Raw genomic sequence first — 26,567 nt, 5'->3', positions numbered from 1 at the left:
TTTGTGCATTTGTGTGGCCCCAGAAACATTTTTTCTGCCAATTTGGCCCAGGGAAGCCAAAAGGTTGGACACCCCTGCTCTAGAGCATCAGGAGCTTCTTCCAGTGGTTCTTCCCCTACATCATCTGAATCTCCCTGTTCCAATTCAAGCACAGATTTCTCCATCAACTCTTGCTCTTCTGCTGTCCTTTTTTTACTCTTCATTCTCTACTTTTCTTCATCGTCTTTCATTTTTTTGCCTGCCTTTCCTTCTGTAGTTCTTGTTTTTCAGTCTCAGGTAGGCAGACTGGCCCAATCTGGTGAGGTCCACTCTTTTCAAATTTCTCTCTTTGATCTTTTATAAAGACTAACTCTTTTTTTTTTTTTTAACTTCTTTATTCATTTTTAAAACATTACAGCACAATACACTTATTAGAAACAATGACAATACTTATTTCCCCCCACCCATTTATCCAATTGAACAACAAATCATAAAAATATCTGTAAACAGCCTATCCATATTAGAGAGTTGCACGGGGACAGAAATCCCACCCGTCCCCACCCATCCCCGCCAAAATCCCACCCGTCCCCACCCGTCCCCGCAAGGAATCCCCTCCGTCCCCACCCGTCCCCGCGAGGAATCCCCTCCGTCCCCACGAGGAATCCCCTCCGTCACCATCCTTCCCTATAAACTTCAGAAATAGTTATTTTATTTAATTATGCTACTGAATTAAAGGCTCTGGTAGAGACCCATTTACAAATAAGCAAAGAGACTTTATTAATTTGGAAATATTAATTGGGAAGAATACATACTTTGTAAATGGGTTTCTACCAGAACCTCTAATGTAAATATAAAATATAAATACTCAGCTGATGAGAACCCACAAACTGTCAGCTGAGGACTTCCTTTGCAGTTGGCCAGGGGTCCCTTTTGCCAAGCTTGGCAGGCAGCAGTAGCGTCCCTGAGTCACAGATGCTGGCACCTCAGTGGCTCATGGATGCTGCCAGCGACTGCTGCGCTTGGTGGAGGGGAGTTCTGGCCATCTCTAGAGGAGGTCCTCTGCTGGCGGTGCTTGGGGATCCCCACCAGTCACAGCAAGGGTCAACAAGTACTTCAACACTGTAGAAATAAAACCAGAAATGCATTTCCTTTTCTTTTGAACACAAAACAAAGACATCTGCCATATACATTTCCCAAAGCTAACATATTTTAGTCAATAAATTCCGTTTTTTACCTTTGTTGTCTGGAGACTTATTTTCCATAAAGTTGGTCCCAGTTTCTTTTTTCCGCTTTCCCATCTTCTGTAAATTCTTCTGTTGCTGTCCATTGGTTCCCCCTACCATGGTCCAGCATTTATCATAGCGCACGAGACTCCCACGGGGATGAAAACAGCCTACCTAAATTCTGGCGATGCAGGCATGCAGCTTACAAGTCCGGCGTCGCGGCAGGAAATAGCCATGCTGAGCAGTGAGCTCAGCACGTACACAGATGAAAGCCTTGCTTGCTGATTGGTCCGGCGGCATGGTGGAGCGGGGCCGCCGGACCAATCAGCAAGCAAGGCTTTCATCTGTGTACGTGCTGAGCTCACTGCTCAGCATGGCTATTTCCCGCCGCGACACCGGACTTGTAAGCTGCATGCCTGCATCGCCAGAATTTAGGTAGGCTGTTTTCATCCGTGTGGGAGTCCCGTAGGCCAGGGGGTGTCCCCGTGGGAGTCCCGTGGGTCAGGGGGGCATCCCCGTGGGAGTCCCGTGGGCCAGGGGGCGTCCCCATGGGAGTCCCGTGGGCCAGGGGGGGAACCCGCGGGACCCCCGCGATCCCCGTTCCCGTGCAGACCTCTAATCCATACCTCCTAATCAGTGCCAAAACATAGCCTCCTCCCCCCTCCCCGGATGTGTATGTTTTCCTTATTTATATAAATAAATCAAACCTTACAATATTTAGGGCTCCTTTTATGAAGCCACGTTATTGGTTTAACACGCATAATAGCGCGCGCTAGCCGCTACCGCCTCCTCTTGAGCAGGCGGTAGTTTTTTGGCTAGCGTGGGGGTAGCGTGTGATTAAAAGTCGCACACGCTAAAGCGGCTTCGTAAAAGGAGCCCTTAGTTAATGGTTCCCAAACCTCCATAAATTTTTTATAATATCCCTTCTGAATGGCCATGAACCTTTCCATTTTAAAGACATAACATAGGGATTCCCACCAGAATGAATAATTTAATCTATCCCAATTTTTCCAATTCTTTAAAATAAGCAGCATGGCAACCCCCGTCATTATAAACAAAAGTTTGTTATTTTTTGCCGAAATTTGACTTTTTGCCCTCATAGATGTTCCAAATAAAATGGTATCATATGACAGTGCCACTGGATTTTCTAATAAATTATTAACTTGATCGCAAAAACATCTCCAGAATTTTAGTATCAAGGGACAATAGTATAAAGGCTAACTCAATCACAGGAATCTTTTCTCTGCTGCAGTCAAAAAGTATGTATATTCCACTGATACAAGCTGAATTGCATCCCACATCAGTACAACTCTTTATTTCACACTTGTAGGTAAGTATGTTTATCAGTGTGTCGAGCCTCTCCATAAGTTTGTCTTTTTCCTCCAGTTTTGCTTTGACCACAGAAACTTTGCTGACTTTTTCCCACATGGATTTCAACTTTGCTTTAATCCTAACAGGACCACTGAATTTTGGATTCCATAACAGGACTACTGAATTTTCCATAACAGGACCACTGAATTTCACCACTGGATTCCACAACAGGACCACTGAATCTTGGATTTGCTTTGTATCAGTGGGCAAGTAGGTCCAGCCCTTAGGTCATTGACCAGTTCATCAGTGCTGTAATTTCATCTGCCTTGATCATGGATGTCTCTCAAATATTATACAACCCATATCTAATGAGATCCCTGACAGTTGGTAGTTTAGATACAGGTGGTTCTCTGCCTGATCCCACCAAATGATGTAAATGAGTCCAAATTTGCAATCTTGGTTTTCTTTTTCACATTTTCAATATTAGATTATTGCTATGTCAATGCTATGTTGAAAACCTGTGAATGAGAAAATGAAACTAATGCGCTAGTGTCAATATGGCTAAATAAGTAAAATCTGTTTTATTACTTGGGATCTAGCTAGATACATGGGACCTGGGTTGGCCACTGTTGGAAACAGGATGCTGGGCATGATGGACCTTCGGTCTGTCCCTGTATGGCTATTCTTATGTTTTATAATTGAGGCACAAAAAGCATTAATATGCAATGCATGCGGAACTATTATCAAAGAACTTAAACATATTTTAGTATTTTTTTTGCATAATTTCCTCAAAATTCCAGGGAGATAAATAACATATTACCCAAAATTTAAAGCTAGTTGTTGATTTTCCACATGAAATTGTACCAATTTTTCACTAGTGTTTTTTTAAAAATGATGACATCTCTAAAATTGACACACCCTAACACCACAGAGACCCACAGAGAGCCTTGTTCTCCTTACCAGATGCGGAGCTTCTTGCGAATCAAGGCACCAATTTTCCAGCTTTTCAAACCTATCTCCGCTGCTCCTGTAACCCGTCCTCCTCCTCCCCTCCCAAATGGAACCTCACCATAGCAGCAAAATTAATCCAGACTCACTGAGAGGAGCAGAGCTGCACATTTAATAAAATCTCAAGTGTTGATGTACAAACTAAACTAAACTAAACCTTAAGTTTATATAACGCATCATCTCCACGGATGTGGAGCTCGGCACGGTTTACAAGAACTTAAAATATAGGAAGAGAAGGAAAAAAAAAAAGGTTTACATGAACTTATATATAGAAGAGAAGAGTAAGGGGGGATAGAATTACATTTTAGTGAAAAGCCAGGTTTTCAGTTGCTTGCGGAATAATTGGAGGGAGCCCAGGTTACGCAGCGGGGTAGTAAAGTCATTCCACAGACCTGTGATTCTGAAGAGAAGGGATTTTCCCAGTTTGCCTGCATAGCGAACACCGTGTAGAGAGGGGAAGGATAGCTACCGCAAGCCTGACCTTGTGGTTACTAGGAAGAGGGGAGGGAAGTATGTTCATGTTCCTGGCCACTCAGTGCAGAGAGGGGTTGAGCATGGGAGTAAACTTGCATGGTACACATTGCTCCATACTACATTGAAATGAATAGTAATGAGGCTATTAAGTATTTCTTTGAATGCATAGAAATGGTGACTTGTGATACATGCAGAATGCCAGAAACTTTTCGCCTTGTTTTTCTTAGTATAGGCACCAATGAGATAGGTGTACCTGGTTGGGTCTGATAGTTAATTGTCTTTAGGATATATGGAGTCAAAAAAGTAGGTCTTTAGCTTTCTTCAAAAAGCTAGGTAGTTCAGTTACAAGCTAAGAAGCCAACAAGGGGAGGAGGGAGAGTTGTGAGAATAACTGACTGCTATCCTCAGTTAACACCTGTTATAGGTAAGTAACTGTGCTTTATCTCAGGACAAGCAGGCAGAATGTTCTCACATAAGGGACTCCCTAGCTTCCAGCATCATACCTCTAGGAAGAGAGTGATTGTCAATATCACGAGACTGGTGGAACATTGGCTTCAAGGAGGAGAATACATTTTGTAGAACAGCATAGCCAAATCGGTTATCATGTCCAGAATGGGTTTCCAGGCAGTAGTGGGACTTGAAGGTGTGAACGAAGGACCAGGTGGCTGCTTTGCAAATGTCCTCGCTAAAAGTAGAATGGAGATGAGCTACTGTAGTTGTCATGACACAAACTCTGTGATCCGTGATGCGGCCATAAAGTGGCAGTCCTGCCCTCATATAACAGAAGGAGATGCAGTCTACCAGCCATGTTGAAATGGTCCTTTTGGTGACAGGGGCTCCCCCAGTCTGTTGGGATGAAAGAATAGAAACAGCTGAGTGGAGGTTCTGTGAGGTTTAGTATGATCCAAGAAGCAAGCAAGAGCTTTCTTGCAGTTCAAGATATGGAATGTCACTTCTCCAGGATGAGAGTGTGGTTTGTGAAAGAAGATTGGGAGCATAATGGACTGGTTGAGGTAAAAGTCAAGACTACTTTTGGGAGGAATTTAGGGTGGGTGAGAAGGAAGACCTTGTCTTGGTAAAACACCATGTAAGGAGGATTGAAACAAGGGCTTTGACTTTTCTGACTCGACATGCGGATGTAAGATGTTTGAGGGTTGAAGATGAGAGGTTCAAAGGGAGGCTACATCAGAGCATATAGAACCATGTTAATTTCCCAAGGTATAACAGGAGGCTTGATAGGTAGTCAGGTACTGAACAAGCCTTTCATAAACTTTGAAACTAAGGGATGTCAGGAGACTGATTTGCCATTGAGCATGAGGTGGAAAGCGCTGATGGCACTGAAGTGGACTCTGATTGAGGGGGGTCTGCAGGCTAGAGTCAGACAGGCATAAGAAATAGTCAAGCACTGCTGGCAGGGGGCAAGTTCTGGGGTTCAGCGAGTGGGTAGTGCAGCACATCATAAAACAAGTCCATTTAAAATGATAGGAGCATTGTATGGAAAGCTTCCAGAAGGCTTTAGGATAACTGACACTGAGCTAAAAGTGTAATAGCACCTAAAGGTTGGGAGATTGGTATCATGCCATGAGAGCCAATGAATGTAGATTGGGATGGAGGAGGGACTCCTTGTTCTGTGTCAGCAGTGTTGGAAAATCTGGAGGCTGATGGGCTCCCTTGTCGTGAGCTGCAGGAGTATAGGGAACCATAGCTGGCATGACCCTCAAGTTGCTATGAGCATCATGGCGGCCTTTTCCTGGTGAAGTTTGAGTCAAGAATTTGCAACATATGATGAATCGAAACATGGTGGCGAAATGAGGTCTCCTAACAGAACAGGATTAGAGTGTTGCATCTCTGCTGAGGCAAAATGCATGAACCTGAGTCATGTCTACATGGGCTCCAATAAATTATAGGGTGTGAGTGGTTCTATATGGGATTTTTGGTAGTTGATTGCAAACCCCAGTAGCTCCAACAGGTGGACTGTTTTCTCAGAGAGGCTCCACAGGCCTTGGGTATGGAGGCTGTTGAGGTGGACTCCCCAGCTGAGCATAGAGGCATGTTGTCAAAACCTTCTTGTACTGTGGTGCCTGGAAAAAAAGACCTCTGAAGAGATGGATGGACGATACCCACAATTGAAGTGATATTCACAGGGCTATTGCTTGGTGACCTTGATGAGGCATAGCAGCCTTGATCAGCCAGTTGTCCGGGTAGGGGAAGACTTGGTAGATGCGGAATATACCTACCACTACTATAAGGCATTTTATAAATACTCTTGAGGCTGAGGCCAGGCTGAATGGGAGAACCCTATAGTGAAAGTGGCAAGTACCCAGTCAAAAGCAGAGCCTTCTCTTTTGGGTGGGTAGAATGGGGATATGGAGAGAAGGGGATAAGCATCTTTGAAGTCTAGAGAATATACCCAGTCTTTCTGCTCCAACAGTGATAACAGGATTCCCAGGGAAACCATGCAAAGTTTTTCCTTGACCAAGTATTTGTTGAGGGCTTGAAGGTTTAGTATTAGACTGATGCCTTCAGTCTTCTTCGGGATGAGAAAATACTTGGAGTAGAAACCGCCTCCTCCCCCTTTCCACAGCAGAACTTCATTTAAGGCATTGAGCTGGAGAAGAGCTAATATCTCCTAGCAAAGGAGGGTCTATTGCTGGGCGCTGAAAAGAGATTCACTTGGAGGGTGGTTTGGGGGTCTGGACAGGAAGCAAAGGGCATAGCCCTGCTTTATCATCTGAAGGACCCAATGGTCTACTCTAGAGTGATCTGGGCTCAGCGCTGATCGAAATGACTGAGGCATATGAGTTATGCTCTCTAAGAGATAATCAAAAGGACTGTTGCTTGGCCGGAAGAGGCAGAGAGGCTTTCTGCTGCCTTTTTTGCCTAGGGCATCGCTGAATTGACAGATGGGAGGATGCAGCTGGCTGGCGATATTAGTGTCTTGAATAGAGAGAGGAGCGCCAGTAGGTATTGAAATAGCTTCTGGGTGGCTAAGGCTGAGGAGGTCTAGAAGATGATAAGGAAATCATGCAGTCGGTATGACACTTAACTCTCTGGTAAGCCTCCTCAATCCAGACTCCGAATAAATTTTTCCCCATGCAGGGTATGTTAGAGAGACGATCTTGCACATCGGGATCAAGATCTGAGATCCGTAGTCAAGCTTGCCTGTGCATCGCAATGGGGACTGCAGAGGTTTGGGAGGTAATATCATATGCATCAAAGGTTCTCATCTCTAGTTCGCTAAATGCTGGTAAGGCAGAAAATGTTCCGAAGGGATATACGAGGTCTGACAATTTTCATGAACTTGCCACCATGCACTTACGTTGGCAGCACTATACGAACAGCTTGTTAAGGTTTCAAAACCTTGGTATATCAGTGTCTCACAGCTGTGTTCATATCGACATATGGCGGTGTCTTGCTGAGTGGCGTTCATCATTGTTGTTGCAAGTTTTTGTGTGCTGTCATGAGAATGTTGGAGCTTGAATTAGAGCAGTGGTTCCCAAGTTTTATTTAAAATTTGATAAAACGCTTATAAACATTTCTAAGCGATTTACAATTAAAAGAGCCAGGGTAAAAACACTTAAGTCATACCAAACCAAAACAAGACAGTCACTAACAGGAACAAAAAGGAAGGAGGGGAGAACTACAAATGTAATAGAAAAGTAACAATAAATAGGTAAACACGGGGAGCAGATTTGCATGCCTGTCCCTTTCATTATAGGCAAATCTTTCTCATGCATATTCATTAGGGCTAGCCTAAAAACCTGGTTGGCCTGGTAGTCCTTCAGGACAGGGTTGGAAACCACTGAATTAGAGCAATGAACAAACATTAAATTTCTTGTTAAACTTGGCAAGAGTGGAAGTGAAATCAGCGACATGTTAGTCCAGGTTTATGCGGATAATGCCATGAAGAAAATGACAGTGTACAAATAGATCAAATAGAAAGCGTCACTGATAAAGAGAGGTCAGGGCAGCCAGAACTGATGAAAACATTGCAAAAATTCATCAAATTGTGCGTCAAAATTGTCGGCTGACCAAGTAAATATCGATAAGAGAAATAGGAAAATCTTAACTGAAAATCTTGGAAGGAGAAAGGTGTGTGCAAAAATGGTCCCTCATGGTTCTTGCATCACGACAATTCACCAGCTCACGTGACACAGTCTGTTAGGGAGTTTTTAGCCAGTAAACAAATAACTGCATTGGAACACCTTCCCTACTCATCAGATCTGGCCCTCAATGACTTAAGACATTTCGATGACATTCAGGACATCAAGGGCAATATGACACTCTGATGGGCATTCCAGAAAAAGAGTTCCAAAATTGCTTTGAAGGGTGGACTAAGCACTGGCTTCGGTGCTTAGCTTTCCAAGGGGGGGTACTTCGAATATGACCATAGTGATATTCAGCAATGAGGAATGTAGCACTTTTTTTAGGATAAGTTTGCAAACTTAATTGTCAGATCTCGTACTTATCATAACTGGGCATCTTCTGAACAAGGGACTTTAGATAGAAGGTCATGAAGAAGTTATAATTCAGGATTCTGTTAGCCAGCATAGATCCCTAAAACACTCTGCATCCAAACTTATTCAGAGTTCGGCCTTCTCTCCCGGACAGGGCGCTGGTATAAGTTCTTGTGCTGTGTGCTCTCTTTAATACAGACCCTACTACCAGGCTCTGGTGTTGTAACTGTGGTCTTTAGAACCTGGGGCAAGATTGTATGCGATAGAGAGTGTCCAATTTGCAAGGCACTACTTGGACGCCAAGTGAAGATGCCCAGTTTTTGAATACGGTTTCCAGCATGAGATGGTGGAGAGGAACCTTTATGCAGTCCTTAGGCCACTCTGTATTGTCAAATATAGCCATAATAAGCTCCACTTGAGGCTGGGCTGCAGATTTCATTGTTATATGCATTGTCTGCCCCATCTGTCTGAAAGACCGTGTGAAGCACAGAAGGTAATCCAGAAGAATCCTCTGCTGAAAGACCAGGATAGTTACTGGAGGAGCGGAGAGATAAGTCAGTATCGTATCCCTCAAAATTAGGTAGTGGTGAAACTGCCCGAGGAGGGGGATGCTGAGTAGAGCATTGGGGAGATCGTCATTGGGAGTGCCGAGACAATCATCTGTGAGAAGAATATTGAAAGGAGCGAGATGAAGAGCTATGTTCCCTTGATGAGGCTCCATACTATGACCGTAATGCTGGGCATTGGTCATGAGGATCAATAGTGAACTTCAGTGATGGTTGTTACTCGTGCATCTATGCTGGATGCCCATGAGGTGTGCCAGTGATATGCATTGGGGTCAGGCGATGCTGCTTGACTTCTGGAAGTCTGAGATTGTCTGGGGATTCCAGACGGCGCTCAGAAAAGAACGCAGCAGGGGGCTTTGAGGCAGGGATTGGCACTGCATGTACTTGCAGGAGCCCAGGCAGTTCAGTCTGCAACAGTGGCTGGGTGACCTGGGATGACCTTTTTGTCTCACCTCCCCACTATGGGGGGCTGTGGAGCTCTCTGTCTTTCTACCCTTTCTTTGGTTCCGGGGACGCTCTTCTATTGCCTATATGTAACAGCTATTTCCTCGCCTTAGCTCGCTGGGAGGGGTGGGGGGGGCTGATTTCTTTTGTTGCTCTGATATACTTGTCCCATCCCAGTAGCTATTCGTGGAGAGTGTTTTCTGGGGGAGGGGGTTTCTTGTATTTTTACTGATTACTTGTTTTACTGATTATCTGTTACCCTGTTGTACCCTTTCTAATAAAAATGATTACAAAAAAAAAAAAGAAAGAAAAGAAGCTGCTCTTGCAGATGGCGCTGGCACCGATACTTGCATAGGTGCCATGGGTGCAGGCTGCATCAGGGTCGAAGTGCCGGTGACCCCGCCGTAGAGGTGTGCCTCAAGGAAGACCCAGACTGAAGGGATGGTGATCCAGTCTCAGTAGCCAGCGTTTAAAACGGGCAGGTGAAGAGGATTCTGATGCAGCCTGGAGGGGGGAGGCATGCTTCTGTTTCTCAGGTCCATTATGTGGTTCCCCTAAGGGTGGCAGCACCAGCAAGCAGACATCAGACATGCTGGAGAGGCATTGGAGCTCTCTGACATGATGGCCCCGCAGGGCCTAATTAAGCTCCCTGTGCCACACTTTTCTAGATAGAGGTGGCCTCTGTTGAACTGTGCCAGTGCGCTGGATGGAGGCACTGGACTGGCTTGTACAGACCCCACTACCTCTCAGGACAGCCTCAAAGAAAGAGTCTCTCCCCCCTCGGTTAATTTTGTCTGAATCCAAGAGAATATGGAGAGACCGCTGCGAGTAAGGGCCCGGAGGCCCGAAGCTTTCTCTTTCGTAAAAAAAAGGTGAAAATGCAGAGTAAAAAAGTTAGAAAGCACACGTTTGGCTTCTTCGCTCCGCGGAAATGAAAAAAAAAACAAACAACCTGCAGAACTCGCTGAACGGAGGAGGATATGGCGCAGCTGCCGCACATGCAGCGTGGGAAGTCTCACAGTTCTTAAAGTGCCAGCCCAATTCAACAGTCTGCGCCAGGGCTCTGATGGCGGCATCACCCGTATGCGAGAACATCATGCCTGCATGTCCTGGGATAATGCGCCTTTGGAGTGCTGAAAAGTTCTCAGTCCAACCAACCAACTTCCTAATTCTGAGCATTATTTTGCCAGTGTAGCTGAAAATAGTGTTACACTTCCCCCTCCGTATTCGCGGGGGTTAGGGTCAGAGCTGGCCTGCGAAAATTTAAAAAACCGTGAATAATATTTGGGTCGGTTCTGCCCCTAACCCCCGCTTTCCCCAGCTATTTTAAGCCCTGAAAGTACACCCCCCCCCTCCTTTAAGCCTTACCTGGTGGTCTAGCGGGTTTTCAGGCAGGAGCGATCTTCCCACGCTCCTGCCCCGTGCAGATCGCTCACAGGAAATGGCTGCCTTGAGCTCTCGTAGTCTCTCGAGCCATTTCCTGTGAGCGATCTGCACGGGGCAGGAGCGTGGGAAGTTCGCTCCTGCCCCGGAAACCCACTAGACCACCAGGTAAGGCTTAAGGGGGGGCTTACCGGGCTTAATATAGCCTGGAAAAAGGAATTTTAGGTTTAAAATCGCGAATAAGTGAATCCGTAAATACGGAAACCACGAATACGGAAGGGGAAGTGTATCATATTTTGTTAAGTGCCAATTTGCAAACATGAAATTGTACGTTTTGACATTGTTTCAGATCACTGATTGAACCATATCCATGTCATTCTCTTTTTGGTTGGGCTGAGAACTTTTCAGCATCCCTTTATATAGAATCTGGGGGTATGTGACAGGCTCACAGTTTATAGAATAGCGCCTAGCACCTATGTGTATCAATGCGATTAGTGACCTCATTTGTGTGTATTAAGTGTGCCTATTCTATAAATAAATGGTGACTAAATTTAGGTTCACTTTTTAGAATTGCCCTTTTAGACAGTTAAACTTTGTTAAATAATTAACCAGTATTCTAAATGAATATTTAGAAAGCAGACAAAACTTGCTAGTAGATACCCCATTTTTAATTGCTTTTTATTTATTTATTTATTTTTTAAAGTGGGTTGACTACATTTTGGTTTATTAAGGACTTGTTATAAAGCACTGATGGTCCTGTACACGAACTGCACTTCAGGAATTGATTTCAAGGCTTGTGGCACTAGTGAGATACGGAAAGGGATAATGTGGTTTCATTTACAACATCCGATGCATCAACTTTTCTCGAAAGAAATTTGCAAATCCTTTCAAAGCGTCCGGGATTTCGTTCCCAACGTCATCGTGGCTCTGCTCATTTACTTTTCTTAAAGTCAAAGTAGCTGTACGTGAATTTAAACCCTTTGATTTTTTTTCCCCCCTCTTGCTTTCTCTTTGTGTTGTTTTTTTTTTAAAAAAGGAAATACTTTGGGAATACGGACTCCAGCTGGGGGTCCTTCAGATCTAGCGCCGACAGTCGGGGGTGAGATATGAGAAAGCCGATTGGCTGGAACGCCACTGAAAGTTCCAAAGCCATTTAGCCACAATTAAAGCTCACTTTTCCTGGATGAGTTACAAATTCATGACTAGGGTATCCCAGGAGGCACGCTATCAGTGTAAAGCTTTGTGCAGATCTTTTTCTTTCTCTCAAAAAAAAAATAAATAAATAAATAAAATAAGTAAATCGCCAGGTGAAAAAAAAAAGATAAAAAGCGCCCCAAAACAAACGCTTCTATTTTCTATTAGCGCCGGCTGTACCGCATCCGAAATAACGCGCAACACAGAGTACGTGTTTTCCGTCCAGAGGGCATGTTAAGCAGACATTCACAGAGGAAAAAAATGTATAACCTTACCCTGAACCTGCCTTCAAGAATTATAGAGGGTGGGACTTTTCTCCTCTGGTTTCTATTAAGCATAATGCGATATAAGTAGCAATTTTAGCAATAATCGGGCGATGTTTGTTGCTGAATTTGCAGGAGGCGTTTACGCTTTCTTTAATGCCTTCTTTCTGAGAGCGGAAAAGTCCGTATCTAGCGAAGCAGCTCCGTTTCCGACAGGAATCTGGGACACGTTTTGCCAGCAGCCACCAAGCTTGGCCCTTTGGTAATAGAATAGCCAATGTAATTTGACACTTCAGCTCGCTGTGCTCTCTGCTAGTTGATTCACTTACTCAGCCATTAACATTGAGCTCCTTTTCACTGTCTGTGGGCACAAAAAAAAAAAAAAAAAAAAAAGAAAGGAGAAAAAAAAAAAGGGGGAAAAAAAAAGGAGAAAGGGTTGTAAAAGAAATACTGCCGACTACGTCTAAAAATACGCCGAAAAGAGGATTTTTCTTTGCTGCAGCTTGCCTTGAAATCTGTAGGTAAGTTTCGTGTCTATTTCGGAGACTCTCTCTCCCTTCTTTTTTTTTTTTTTTTTTTTACACCTCTCGCTTCTCTGTTTGCGATCGGGCAGGGTTTGTGTCTTGAATGGGGGTGCTGCAGAAACAATGGAGTAGCTAGTTAAGGAAACATTACGTACGATCTGCATGAAAAAGATTCCTTAAAGGACGTGTTTCTGTACCCGAGGAAAGGTTGGGGGGTTGGGGGGGGGGGGAACGATCCAGCTCAAAATCCAGGGGATTTCTTCTTCTCGTCTGTTGTGATTTGCAAGGTAGAGCGATTAGAATAGACGGAGAAGGAAGTGTGTCCTACATTACAGACCTGGGAGCAGTTTTTGGATAGGCTTCTCGCGGGAGTGCAAGGAATCTGGCACCTCGGATTATAACGTTGCCCTCCTTTCCGATCACATTTATTTCTATCCCCCCCCCCCCCCCCCCCAAGTTATGAATCTCAAACCTTTTTGTGGTGAGGACCCGGGAGAAGGATTTCGTGGCCCTAAAGCCGCGCAGTTTGCACTTAACCCCGAGGATTTCTTCGCTTTTCGGGAACGGTTCAGCTCGGTAAACAGAGGCGGGCGGTGAATGCATGGCACTGTTTTCGAACGCGCGAGGGCTGCCTGATTTACAGTAGCTGAAGTAGTTTGGGGGGGTGGGGGGGGGGTGCAGATCCTGTTTTCTGAGCTGGGGGGGGGGGAAGCTGCCCGAGTACATTCCTAGCGTCTGGCTTTTTGAAAGCCAGTTGGGACTGGGGCCTCTCTTACAGGGCAATAGGAAAGAGGGGTAGCCTCGCTCTCGCTCTCTCTGTACATCTGTCCAAGAAGCCCGTAGGAAGGGAAAAAAAAAAACAAAACAAAACAGGGCAGAGGCAGCCTTGAAAGAGCTAGCTCGGCTTTCTTTACAGTCGAGGGCGAAAAAAAAGGAGGGAATCGGTTTCACAGGCGCCTGAGCTAGCTGCTGTAATGGGGGGGAAGGCACGGTTAAGACACTTTAGAAATGTAAACATGAAATGAGTACTTAGCTGCTCATTCGTTCTGCACGGTATTTCAGGACTAACCGCGTTTCCTTTAAGGGGGGGGGGGGGGGGGGAAAGGAAGGGAGGTCTTGGCGTCCTTTTAAACATTCTGTTTTAGAATTCTTGAACCCAGCACGTGTTTTTGTAAAAAAGTTTCTTTCCAGACTTCATTCTTGTGGGTTAATAGGAAGACAGTATGCTGCTAGTTGCTTTGTATGTTTTTTCCCCCCCTCTAAACTATTGCAGATCTAATTACAGGCATGTCATAAAAATTAAAAAAAAAAAATAAAACGCGTGCAATGAAAAAAAAAAGAGGCAGGGAATACCATAAAATGCGTTGCCTATGGTGGTTGTTATTCCTTCTAACCAGTCTGATCAGCTGTGCCGAGATTACAGGGCTGCAGCAGGCTGGGCAGCCTATTGAGAGGCGGGATACGAGGAATGTGTCTGATCGGTGCACAGTGTATATATTTTTTTTGTGCTTCAGTTAATCATCTGCAAACGGCTTAATGGCTCTGTAGGGCCAGAGGAATTGGTTTTCTGCATTTGCCTTCAGCAGGCCTGAGTGAAGCTGGTGTTCTGACTGCTTTTTTCAGTGCATTGACAGGAGAGAGGAGGATTTAACTTGGCAGCCTGAACAAATGCTCTCTCAAAGGTTTCCTAAGAGACAGTACAAGAGCGGAGGAGATGAATGACCTGGGGTAGTTTTTAGGGTGCTACCTATACAAGCTTTGTTTTAAATATGAAATGGCCATTTAGGCCAGTGAATAGAGCTGTGTGCAGCAGGCTTATAAAATTTAAAAGGGCAAAAGCCCATAATTTTCCAGTGAAACAGTGTGTCTGAGCTCTGCTTGAGCAGTTCCCAACTGCCTTGATATGCTTGGGCTTTTAAGAAAGCTTCAGCGGTAGTTTTTTGTGGGGTTTTTTTTTCTCCTATGCCTGCAAAAAGGAACTTGGCCTTGTGAAGAGGAAGATTAATTAGGCAGTATATTCTCCGGGGGGGGGGGGGGGAACAGGGAGGGAGGTTAGAAAAATAACTTATCCTTAGGTAACCTTTACATGAATAGCTCCCCAGTCCTTGATGATGACATCCAAGTTGGACCCTTTTATCTTTCACGCAAGTGTAATTGACAGCGCAGTTTTGAACGCGTTTGTCTACAATTAAGGACGCTGGCAGTTCTGGGTATTAAAAAAACAAACAAACCCAAAAAGCCTACCAAACAACTTATTGAACAAGAGGTAAAGATTTGCCGTTGTGCTTCATACTCGCTGTCCCTCCTTTTGATGGGGGGGTGGGGGACGGCGCTGTACGATGCCATCCATCTTCTTCTGGCGGGACCTGATTCAGGTTTATGAATGCCAGAAGACTTGCGCTGACCTTTTTCTGTTCGAGTCGAGGATGTTGAAACACCAGCCGTCAAACAAAAGACACATTGAAAGCAAGCTCTGCAATAGAGCACGTGCGAGTTTGAGGCTGCTTGAGTGCGTTTGGTGACTCTGCTTTCTCGTGAGTTTAAAAAAAAACAAACCCCCCCAAAACTAGCTCCCCCCCCCCAACGAGGTTGTAGAAATTAATGTAAAAGTCTTAAAGCTTGTTGTAATTTCCAAGCTCCTGGTGTTTTGCCAAGTAGAATGCAAATTATTCCTTTTGTTTGTTATTTTCTCCCTCCCCAAATTCAGTTTTGATTGGCGAATGGGCAGATAGCAGTTGTTGAGGAAATGATGAAAAACTGAAGAGCGGCATACTTTGAATTGGCAATCTCATCTTAAATACTGTGTACAGAGTGCGTTTAAAACAACAAAGTTAGGTACTTGCAAGTAAAGACAAAACCAGAATTAATTTCTACTCCATTTTATTCACTTGATATCCAGCCATGACAAAGAAAGTGAAGTATAATAAAATTATTAATTTTTATTTAAAAAAAAAACCATAAAACAAAATAAGTTTTGTTATAAAACAGACATCTTTTGTGTATTTATAATTACATATTCTTGATAATATTTACAAAAATTAGTCGGCCTTGTGTGCACAGGGGAATGCCTGCCATTATAGAGATGGTCCTGTGGATGTTCATATGTATAGTTTATTAATGTCCTGTTTGAGTACTTTCTTCCCCAGATTGCCCCTTATTTTGTTAGCTTTGGGCAAGAGCAAAACTCCAAGGGAGTAATGGTAAAAGAGCCACAAGGAAAAGTTGCATGTAGGCGAAACAAATATTTAGCAACGTGTTGTAGGATGGGAGCCCTGAGTCCCTGTGCCCTTTTGTGGATTATGGCTTGAAAGTGACCCCCATCGGCTAGTTCACTGTTCCACGATTGCTGCTGTTGAGCCGAACAATGAGAATTGCACCTTGGACCTCGCGAGCTTTGTATTGCGTGCAGAAGTGCAATCCTAGTTTCCAGTGCAGCTTCTGTTAACTTGTTTTGCAAACGATAGAAGGTGCTCTTGGCGATAAGTTCATTCAGAACTCTTAGGGCTCCTTTTACGAAGCCGCGTTAGCGGTTTTAGCGCACGCAGCTTTTTGGCGCGCGCTAAAGCCGCGCTACGCGGCTAGAACTAGCATCTAGCGTGGCCGGCAGTTTAGCGCGTGCTATTACGCGCGTTAAACCGCTAACGTGGCTTCGTAAAAGGAGCCCTTAGTTGAAATGCTGTTACCTAGACTAGGTTTGTCTAAGTAAGGACTATTTTTACAGCTTTGTGACTGAATATCGCTTTTAATGTATCTCCGGAGAAGGAGAAACTGATACATTGGTTGACTCCTTACCTTATTTTGTTTCCTAAATGGAAATGCTATTGTATTTCATTGCTCTATAGCACACCTTTCGCTACACAGAATTTCAATATCTTACACTAGTTAAACATGGAAAGTTTGTATTTTATTGGCTTCATGTTTGCTATGTCTAAAGTTTTCCGCTGGGAGGTTAATCCACATAGACAGAGACACATGCAGGATTTATACATGAAAAGAGCTTTTTGTAATGGATGAAGAGTGGAGCCTGTGCAAACAAGTAACTCGGTGGAACACCTTCTGTGCAGCAAAACCAAAACAAAATGAAACCTTTTTGAATTATTGATTCAGAAAAGAATGTGGATGCGCAAAGAATGCAATTTGAACATACAAATCCTGAATCATTAAATTCACATGCACTTATAAATATATTACATTTGAAGCTGAAAAACCTATGCTATCGGATTTTTCTGCTAGAATTTGTTTATATTTTCTCTTGAAAGAAAAACACAAGCTGGTATGGTGCCAGCCAGGCTCTTACAACCTTTTGGATGAGGTAGAACTATTTTCTAATGCTTTGGTTTGTGTGCAACCAGATTGTAAGGGTGTAAGAGATGTCATGCTCCACAGTTTTGAAGAGGAAGTAAGGCTGCAATTTCATGGCTGTCATGGATCTCTGTAACTTGTGACTGTTGGAGGTTGTACATTTGTATAATATATGCAAGTACAAACAGTTCCCTTTATTAGGAATAATCACGTGAGGCTTTTTGCTTGCTCAAAAAGTAGAGTTACTTTATGAACATAGACAAATAACACACTTTTTTTTTTTTTTTTTTTCCAGTTTTCACTTCAAGTTTATTTCACTTACTGGATTTAGAACAAGACCATTGTGAGCGTAGGGAGCAAAACTCGCTACCATTTTTCCAGGAGAGGAAGAGACACTTTTTGTGTGCGTGGTTAATATGATCCTTTCATATGTAATCTGCCCAATTGGTAACCTAATGGGCTCCAACTGACTGTTAGCATAAGTTGCATGTTGTTGAGTTTCTTCTGATGTTTACGTGCAAGGATTTGCGAAGACTTGATTTATGTTGTCCAGGTAAAACATTCAGCTCTGGCCCAATAGTCTGAGTTTAATAACTTCTGCAGTGTTTTGGTCCAACTTAAAAGTGCAACAGAGGGTGGAAAATTGTACTCAAGTAGGACAAGCTAGTTAAGGATTTCTTTTAGACAGGGGTTAACTGTAACGTCCTTTCAATTACTGTAGAGTTCATTGTTTCATGTAGATTGACAGTGGCAAAGTTTTTTGTTGGTTTTTTTTAATTCTTTTGGTTGACTTTTAGATATTTTTTTTTCTTGGCTTTGTTTCAGAAATGTAATGAATTTGTAAAACGATTAATGCATATAAATAAACTTTATATACGTTCATTTGGATATCTTTATGTGTATAATCAATTTTACTGCATGCTTTTTATGCACATACAATTTCTGAGCTGAAACTGTGCAGCAAAAAGTTTGTTGTGCTATAATTGCATATTGACTGGTTCTTTCTCCTCAAATAACTGTGCCTAATATAGAATGGGAAGATGTAAATAAAACTCTAACTGATCTCGTATAATATTCTCTAGCAGTTTAAGTTAACAAACATGTTTATTTATTCATGGGATGCCCTAGCAGCATTAGTTGCCACAGTGCCCATTTTATATAGTGGCAAAAATAGGGGTGGGGGAGGGTGGGGTTAATAGCATTAAAAAGCACTGTTGGCAAATGGCCCCCAAACAGGAAATACTGATTTTGGTGATAGTGATGGAAGAGAATACATACACACCTGAGTCATGTAACCGTATAACATAATGACTGAAATTTACTAATTTCTCTTCTAGAACAGTCCTTTAGTGTCACAGTTCAGGTTTTCAGGGTATCCACAATGAATATGCACAAGATAATTTTGTATATAATGGAGGTAGTGCATGCAAATTTTTCTTCTGCATATTCATTGTGGATATCCTGAAAACCTATACATGGCACGCCAGGACTGGAGTTGCTTATCTCTGTGCTAGAAGTTGCTTATGTGCGGATTAAGTGGAGGATTAAGTGACTTGCCCAGGGTCACAAGGAGCAGCACAAGATTTGAACCCACAGCCTCAGGGTGCTGAGGCTGTAGCTCTTGCCACCATGCCGCACATAAGCAAGTTCTAGCACAGAGATAGGCAACTCCAGTCCTGGCGTGCCATGTATAGGTCAGATTTTCAGGATATCCACAATGAATATGCATAAGAAAAATTTGCACGCACTACCTCCATTGTATACAAAATTATCTTGTGCATATTCATTGTGGTTACCCTGAACTGTGACACTAAAGGACTATTCTAGAAGAGAAATTAGTAAATTTCAGTCATTATGTTATACGGTTATATGACTCGGGTGACCTTGGGCAAGTCACTTAATCCTCCACTGCCCCAGGTACATTATATAGATTGGGAGCCCACCAGGACAGATAGGGAAAATGCTTGAAGTACCTGTGTGTAAACCACTTTGAATGTGGTTGTAAAACTACAAAAAAAAAAAAAAGGCAGCATACAAGTCCCAATTCCTTTCCTTTCCAATAAACTGATATAAGAAATTGCATTGGAAGAGGGAAAATGTCTTCTGTTTGATTAGTTAGAAGATATGTATAGCATTCTATGGCAATGAAGCATGCCAGAAAGTAACACGTCAATCTGTTATTTATGTTTTGTATGTCAGCTTTGGTCCTGTTACACAGTTGTAAAGAAGCAAAACATCTCCTACTGTGAGTGGTAGATCTTGTGCTTTTAACACACAACTGTTAAAAACAGGTGAGAGAAGGCACCAAAAAATGAGGGCTTGCCTGAATTTCAGAAAGTACTGTTATCAATTTGTATTCCTTACCAGGGGAATGCTGTCTTTTTTTTTTTTTCTTCTTCAAGGATTCCAAGATATGATAAATTTACTCAAAAGTGTGCCAGATAAATAGGGTTTCAGATGATTACTTTAGGTCCCCCTCAAGTCACTCATAGACTAGAGAGTTGCACGGGGACAGAAATCCCACCCATCCCCAGGATCCTCTCCATCCCCACCCGTCCCCGCCAGGATCCTCTACGTCCCCACCCGTTCCCGCCAGGATCCTCTCCATCCCCGTCAGGATCCTCTCCGTCCCCACCCGTCTCCGTCAGGACCCGCTCCGTCCCCACCTGTCCCCGCCAGGATCCTCTCCGTCCCCGCCAGGATCCTCTCCGTTCCCACCAGGATCCTCTCCGTCCCCACCCGTTCCCGTCAGGATCCTCTCCGTCCCCGTCAAGATCCTCTCCGTCCCCACCAGGATCCTCTCCGTCCCCACCCGTCCCCGCCAGGATCCTCTCCGTCCCCACCCATCCCCGCCAGGATCCTCTCCGTCCCCGCCAGGATCCTCTCTGTCCCCACCCATCCCCGCCAGGATCCTCTCCGTCCCCACCCGTCCCCGCCAGGATCCTCTCCGTCCCCACCCGTCCCCACCAGGATCCTCTCCGTCCCCACCCGTTCCCGTCAGGATCCTCTCCGTCCCCGTCAAGATCCTCTCCGTCCCCACCAGGATCCTCTCCGTCCCCACCCGTCCCCGCCAGGATCCTCTCCGTCCCCACCAGGATCCTCTCCGTCCCCACCCGTCCCCGCCAGGATCCTCTCCGTCCCCACCCGTCCCCGCCAGGATCCCCACCTGTCCCCGCCAGGATCCTCTCCGTCCCCGCCAGGATCCTCTCTGTCCCCACCCGTCCCTGCCAGGATCCTCTCCGTCCCCGCCAGGATCCTCTCCGTCCCCACCCATCCCTGCCAGGATCCTCTATCGTAGACATCCTTTTGTCATGTAGCTATGAGGTCCTTTTACTAAGGCACACTAACTGATTTAGCGTGCACTAATTGATTTAGAGTGTGCTAAAGATTAGTGCACCTTCTTAATAAAAGGACCCTCCTATGAGGGGGTCACTGAAAAGTCTTCAGCCCAACCAACAAAGTTGGGGCAGTCTTCATCGAAAGATATATACATTTAATCCAGTGATTTTTTTTTCCCCACATTTTCGTTCCATCGGAAAAATATAGAATGAAAAAAGTGGAAAATTGCTGGTCTAAGTGTATAGCCCTCGATGGAGACTACCCCAGATTTGTTGGCTGGGCTGAGAACTTTTCAGCGGCCCCTCGTACTTCTGTTGTTCTTGGAGAACAGTAGAAATTTTTGTTTTGAATAATTTAAAAATTGTCATTTTAAGAAAAAAAAAATGATAATGTAACAAATGCATATACTAATGTACAGGGCATATACTAGTGTACAGGGCTAGTGTAATGGTCTGCACTTTGGTATCCTACTGAGATCAAGTTGCAACTGAGGTAGAAGTGATTGGCTTCAACTGGGCTGGCCCTATGCTTGGGTGGCTGTGTGTTTCCCAAATGGCTTCCGCATGTTAAGCCCCCTCCTAATTTATGCAAATGAAGCCCTATATTGAATTTCTGTCCCAGGCTGTGCCTGAGTTCCATGGTGTTTGACTTTCCAGGATGGCCAGTCGTATCATCATTACTTCAACCTACCTCAGTTTTAGAAAATTACTCAAAACACACCTCTTCCAACGCCAGGACATTTAATTGCCCCCTCCTCAAAGAACCCCATCCTTCTCCCTCCCCCTTTACGCTCCACCCCCACCCCCTCGATCCACTCTATCCTGCTCCCCAATTTCATCCACTTCGTTGCCTGTATCCCTGTTCAATTTAATACTTAACTCTATGTAAATCTGTTCAATTAATACTTAACTGCATGTAACTTTGTTTAAATTAATGTGAACCGCCTAGAACTCACTGGGTATGGCGGTATACAAGAATAAAGTTATTATTATTATTGTTTACCAGTCAAGGCCCACATAGAATTTAAAAATCAAGTGCATTTTGGGTGATGTGTGCGAGGTTCTGTTGGCATTTCCCTGTTAAGTCACTAACTTCATGTCATTTCATGGTTCGTTATTTCCACTTGTAACCCGCCTTGGGTAAGGGCAGGATATAAATAAACCTAAAAAAAAAAAAAGTGAGGGTTCCCCCCCCCCCCCTGTAGTACTGTACTTTTATTGTAGAACTAGTCTTTAAGCCCGTTACATTAACGGGTGCTAGAGATTCCTCGGCTTCCTCCCCCTCCCTTTTCCCTTCCCGTCCCGTCAACCCCCTTGTTTCCCTTTGCACAGTCTCTCTGCTTCATCCGCTCCTTCTCCTTTGAGGACTGGGCAGAGGGGGCTGCCAGCCGGGGCCGGCGGAGAGGAGCTAGGCGGCTGGAGGAGTAGCAGCAGCTGCTGCTGATTGCAGCCTCCTTCCCGCCTTCGCCTCCCTAGACTTGCTAGAGCGGCCTGCAAGGTTCGCTACAGTGGCTGGCGAACCTCAGCAGGCCGCTTTGAAGAGGACCGGCAGTGGGAGGGAGCAGTCGCTGGCACACGCGCTAGCGCAGGCGCCGTGAGCACTGGCACAGAAGCACAGCTCACGCCACCAGGACTCACGGATTTTCAACAGCGCATGCGCGCTTAGCCTTTTATTATTATGGATTCCATATCACTAGATATTGGAAGTTTTGAGGAAAAATAGATCTGGTAGGTTTGGTGGTGGACGATAAAGTCTGACTTGCTGCAGTTTCTTGGGTGGTGTGAATTTTTATTTCTATTTTTTTTTTTTGTTATTTACTGGTGTATTTTTTGTAAACAATTATAGGTGACCCATAAAAGTTTTATAAATAAATTAGCAGAAGTTTGAAACGTGTGTAGTAATCCTCAAGGTTCTAACCCTGGATACTGTCCCATCATGTGTTATATACAGTAATGATTCCATTATTTTACCCTCCGCACCTGACATAATGTTTGTATTTCGCCGTTATCTACCTCATGCTTCAGTCAGAAAAGGCTGAGCCACATCCAGGCTGCAAACTCATAAGGAGTTTCCTTGGGGGAAATGTCCATGTTAAAGTTTCACCTGTTCTTCTTCTTTCCTATTATTTTGATGTAAAATCTATTAATTTGTGCTTTGACGTCAGTTTTTATAGGCTATTAATTTGGATGTAATAGGTGTTCTATCCTCTGTGAAGAACTGCTGTGCAGTTTCTGCTAGACCTTTGCTACACGATTGAAATGGTGCATTCAGAAATGTAATAACAGCAGGGCATATGTTCTATAGTAAAGGGCTTCTCCTGGTTTGTGTCCAAAAGGAAACATTATTGGTCTGTTTGCCTACTTTGGCCAGGAGTCAATCTATTTTTTTTTTCTAAGTTAAGTATTAGTCATTTCAGAGCAAGGAGTTTGTGTCCACTGATTCCTGCAAATTGTACTTTGACCCTTCAGGTTTTGTGACTACTGCAGGTTAGTTTACACTTCTAGTACTAATGAGAGAGCTGCTAGGGCTCTACATCGATCCTGGAGCAGAGGATCCAACTGCATTAGCAGTTGTGTGAATATTAAAATATTACCTTGTATCTCATTGCTCTTGAAAATCACTCAATGCTGGCATTAGCGTCTAGCCCGCGGGGCCTTAACGCACGGAATAGCACGTTCTAAATTGCCGTGCATGCTAGACCTTAACGCCAGCATTGAGCTGGCATTATTCTAGAAGTGTACCGCGCGGTTGTTTTGTGCACGCGCTAAAAATGCTAGCGCACCTTAGTAAAAGGAGCCCTAAGTGGTATTTGCCGCACCTGACATAATGTTTGTATTTCGCCGTTATCTACCTCATGCTTCAGTCAGAAAAGGCTGAGCCACATCCAGGCTGCAAACTCATAAGGAGAAAAATGAAGTCTAATACTGTATCGGCAGGAGCTGGAGTCAGAGTTAAACAGTAGAGAAACAGAGGAGTTGGAATTGAAGGTTTGGTGTACAGTCTCCACAGCCCTGGTTCTATGCAGGTATGTCAGAAATTGGAGGACAAAGCAGCACTATTATGTAAATATCTGATTTAAAGTACACTGGGTCGCATGCAAAGAAAGTGACTTTTATGCAAAAAAATCACAAATACAGTAATCAACTGTGAATATCCCCCCCCCCTTTTAAAAATGAATTAAAAACCAAAGGGCTCCTTTTTACAAAGCTGCGCTAGGGCCTTAACGCGCAGAATAGCGCACGCTAAATTGCCGCGTGCGCTAGCCGCTACCGCCTCCTTTTGAGCAGGCGGTAGATTTTCGGCTAGTGCGCGCTAATCCGGTGCGTGCGCTAAAACCGCTGGCGCGGCTTCGTAAAAGGAGCCCTAAGGTGCGTTCGCGTTTTTAGCGCACGCACAATATTACCGTGCGCGGCACGCTTCTAGAATAGCACCGGCTCAATGCTGGCATTAAGGTCTAGCGTGCGCGGCAATTTAGCGCACGCTATGCCGCGGGTTAAGGCCCTAACGCACCTTTGTAAAAGGAGCCCCCCCAAAAAGTGGAATAAAGTCACCTCCGTAGAAATTCATGCTGTTCCAACACCAGTTTCAGGGAATCCCATTGGCATTGCTCCACAGCTTGCGTCCTCCCCCATATTTATAGAAATCTTCACACCCCTGTATATATTATTCACAGTCTGCTGTCTGACAGATAATTGCAAATCAAACCTTTTAAAATAGGAGTTTGTTTCAGTGATCTACACAACTTTAGGGCTCCTTTTACAAAGGTGCGTTAGGGCCTTAGCGCACGCTAAAATGCCGCGCATGCTAGCCGCTACCGCCTCCTCTTGAGCAGGCAGTAGTTTTTCAGAGAGCACACGCTATAGCGCTAAAAACGCTAGCGCACCTTTGTAAGAGGAACCCTTAACATGAAAGGACAATTTATAGAAATATTGTTGTTCTGATATCATGTACTGTTTCTGGATGCTCTGTTTTCTGATTGTTTCACTCGTGGTTGTGTGTTCCTTTGCAGTTGTCAATAAAGATAATTTACAAAAAAAAAAAAAAAAAATAAATCATTGTCATCGTACCCTTTGACTTAGTATTTGGCAGAAAGCAATAACAGCCATAAGCCTTTCAGAATAAGCGTCTCTCAACTTTGCACAGCTGGATGGTGCAGTTTTAGCCCAGGCTTTTTTTTAAGTTGGCTGGATATTATGGACTGGAGTCTTCAAGTTTTGCTACAGATTATCTGTTGGATTTGGGTTTAGGCTTTATTGGGGCCACTTGATGGCACTGAGCTTCTTCTTGCTAAGCCATTCAATCACTGCTTTTGATTTCTGCTTAGGATCATTGTCCTATTGAAAAGTGAAGCCTCTCCCTAGTCCTAGGCCTGTGGCAAATTAGAACAGATTTTCTCTAGGATTTGCTTGTACTTTGTAATATCCATCTTTCTCGTAGTCAAATGATACCTTGGTTTAGAAGAGCAACAAGGAAAATAAACAACAGAAGTCTGTGACAGAACTGTTGCTTTTTAACTTATTTATAAATGAACCAGAGGTGGGAATAACTAGTGAGGTAATTAAATTTGCTGATGACTCAAAGTTGCTAAATCACAAGAGGATTGTGAAAAATTGCAAGAGGACCTTGCGAGACTGAGAGACTGGATATCAAAATGGTAGATGATATTTAATGTGAGCAAGAGCAAAGTGATGCATTTGGGAAAGAGGAACCCAAACTATCGCTAAGTGATGGCAAAGTTCCACATTAGGTTCATCACCTAGGAAAAGGATCTAAATCAGGGCTGCCCAAGTCCAGTCCTCGAGATCTACTAGCAGGCCAGGTTTTCAGGATAGCCACAATGAATATGCATGAGAGAGAGATTTGCATACCAAGAAGGCCGTGCAGGCAAATCTCTCTCATGCATATTCATTGTGGATATCCTGAAAACCTGGCCTGCCAGTAGATCTTGAGGACCAGACTTGGGCAGCTCTGATCTAGATGCTATCATGAAACATTGAAATCCTCTGCTCAGTGTGTAGCAGCAGCTTATAAAGCAAATAGGACATAAGGAATGGAAAACAAAGTTGAGAATGTTATAATGCCCTTGTATCACCCCATAGTATGACTGCACCTCAAATACTGCATGCAATTCTGGTCACTGCATCTTAAAATAGTTATTGCAGAATTAGAATAGATACATAGAAGGGAAATGAAAATAATAAAGGGGATGGGAGAACTTCCCTATGAGGAAAGGCTAAAGCAGCTATGGTTCTTCAGCTTGGAGAAGAGGTGGCTCAGGGGAAATAAGTTAGAAGTCTGTAAAATATTAAGTGGAGTGGAATGGGTAGATGCAAGTCGCTTGTTTGCTCTCCCAAACTACTAGAACAAGGGGACATACAATGGAGCTATTAAGTAATAAATTTAAAACAAACCAGAGAAAATTTATCTTCACTCAATTGTAATTAAACTCTAGAATTTGTTGCCAGAGAATGTGGTGATAGCAGTCAGCTTAGCAGGTTTTCAAAAGGTCTGGATAATTTCCTAAAGGAATTATCCATAAGCCATTGCTAAGATGGACTTGAGAGAATCCACTGCTTATTCCTAGGATACTCCAACTTAGATAGTATAGTAGCGCTAGATAATATATCAATGTTTTATAAATTCTTTCTTAGTCCAGTTTCTTTACAACAGTACATCTTAGGAATTCAGATATCCACCCTTATCAATAGATACAGGTGGTGGGATTCTTCATGATTCCAAGTACTATTTCCCAACTATTTACTTATTTCAATTATTTTATATAAATATATAAATAATAGACTTAGCTTATTCAAAGTCCATTCCCCTTCCCGACGCATTTCGCCGAACTTTCTCAAGTCGGGGGAACTGGACATTACAGCATAGCTTCTCCTAGTATAACCAGCCATTGATATATTATCTAGCGCTACTATACTATTTAAGTTGGAGTGAACTGTTTTGGGGTAAAGAGTGAGATTCTCTTTATATATACTATAAATATTGAAAGATGGCTCAAATGCAGACGACCAAAGAATTATTCCTAGGATAAGCAGCATAAAATCTATATCACTCTTTTGGGATCTTGCCAAGTACTTGTGATTTA

At 43.7% G+C, this 26,567-nt stretch overlaps 1 protein-coding gene across 10 annotated transcripts in view; it reads left to right on the top strand.

Annotated features, from left to right (window-relative positions):
* The first annotated feature begins 12,031 nt into the window (after positions 1-12,031).
* Positions 12,032-26,567, top strand: part of ZMIZ1 (zinc finger MIZ-type containing 1) — a 1,043,290-nt gene continuing 1,028,754 nt past the window's right edge. For 4 of the 10 annotated variants that reach the window (XM_033942176.1, XM_033942168.1, XM_033942171.1 and 1 more), the window contains exon 1: positions 12,033-12,823. The gene's annotated coding sequence lies outside the window, so the exon portion shown is untranslated. Of the gene's footprint in view, positions 12,824-23,391; positions 23,493-26,567 lie in introns of those variants that run through there. The other 6 variants (XM_033942175.1, XM_033942170.1, XM_033942169.1 and 3 more) reach the window with 4 other exon arrangements.

This window comes from Geotrypetes seraphini, chromosome 4 (assembly GCF_902459505.1).
Source record: "Geotrypetes seraphini chromosome 4, aGeoSer1.1, whole genome shotgun sequence".
Taxonomy (NCBI): domain Eukaryota; kingdom Metazoa; phylum Chordata; class Amphibia; order Gymnophiona; family Dermophiidae; genus Geotrypetes; species Geotrypetes seraphini.
Note: the sequence above shows the minus strand (reverse complement) of the source record. Positions and strands in the feature narration are given on the sequence as shown.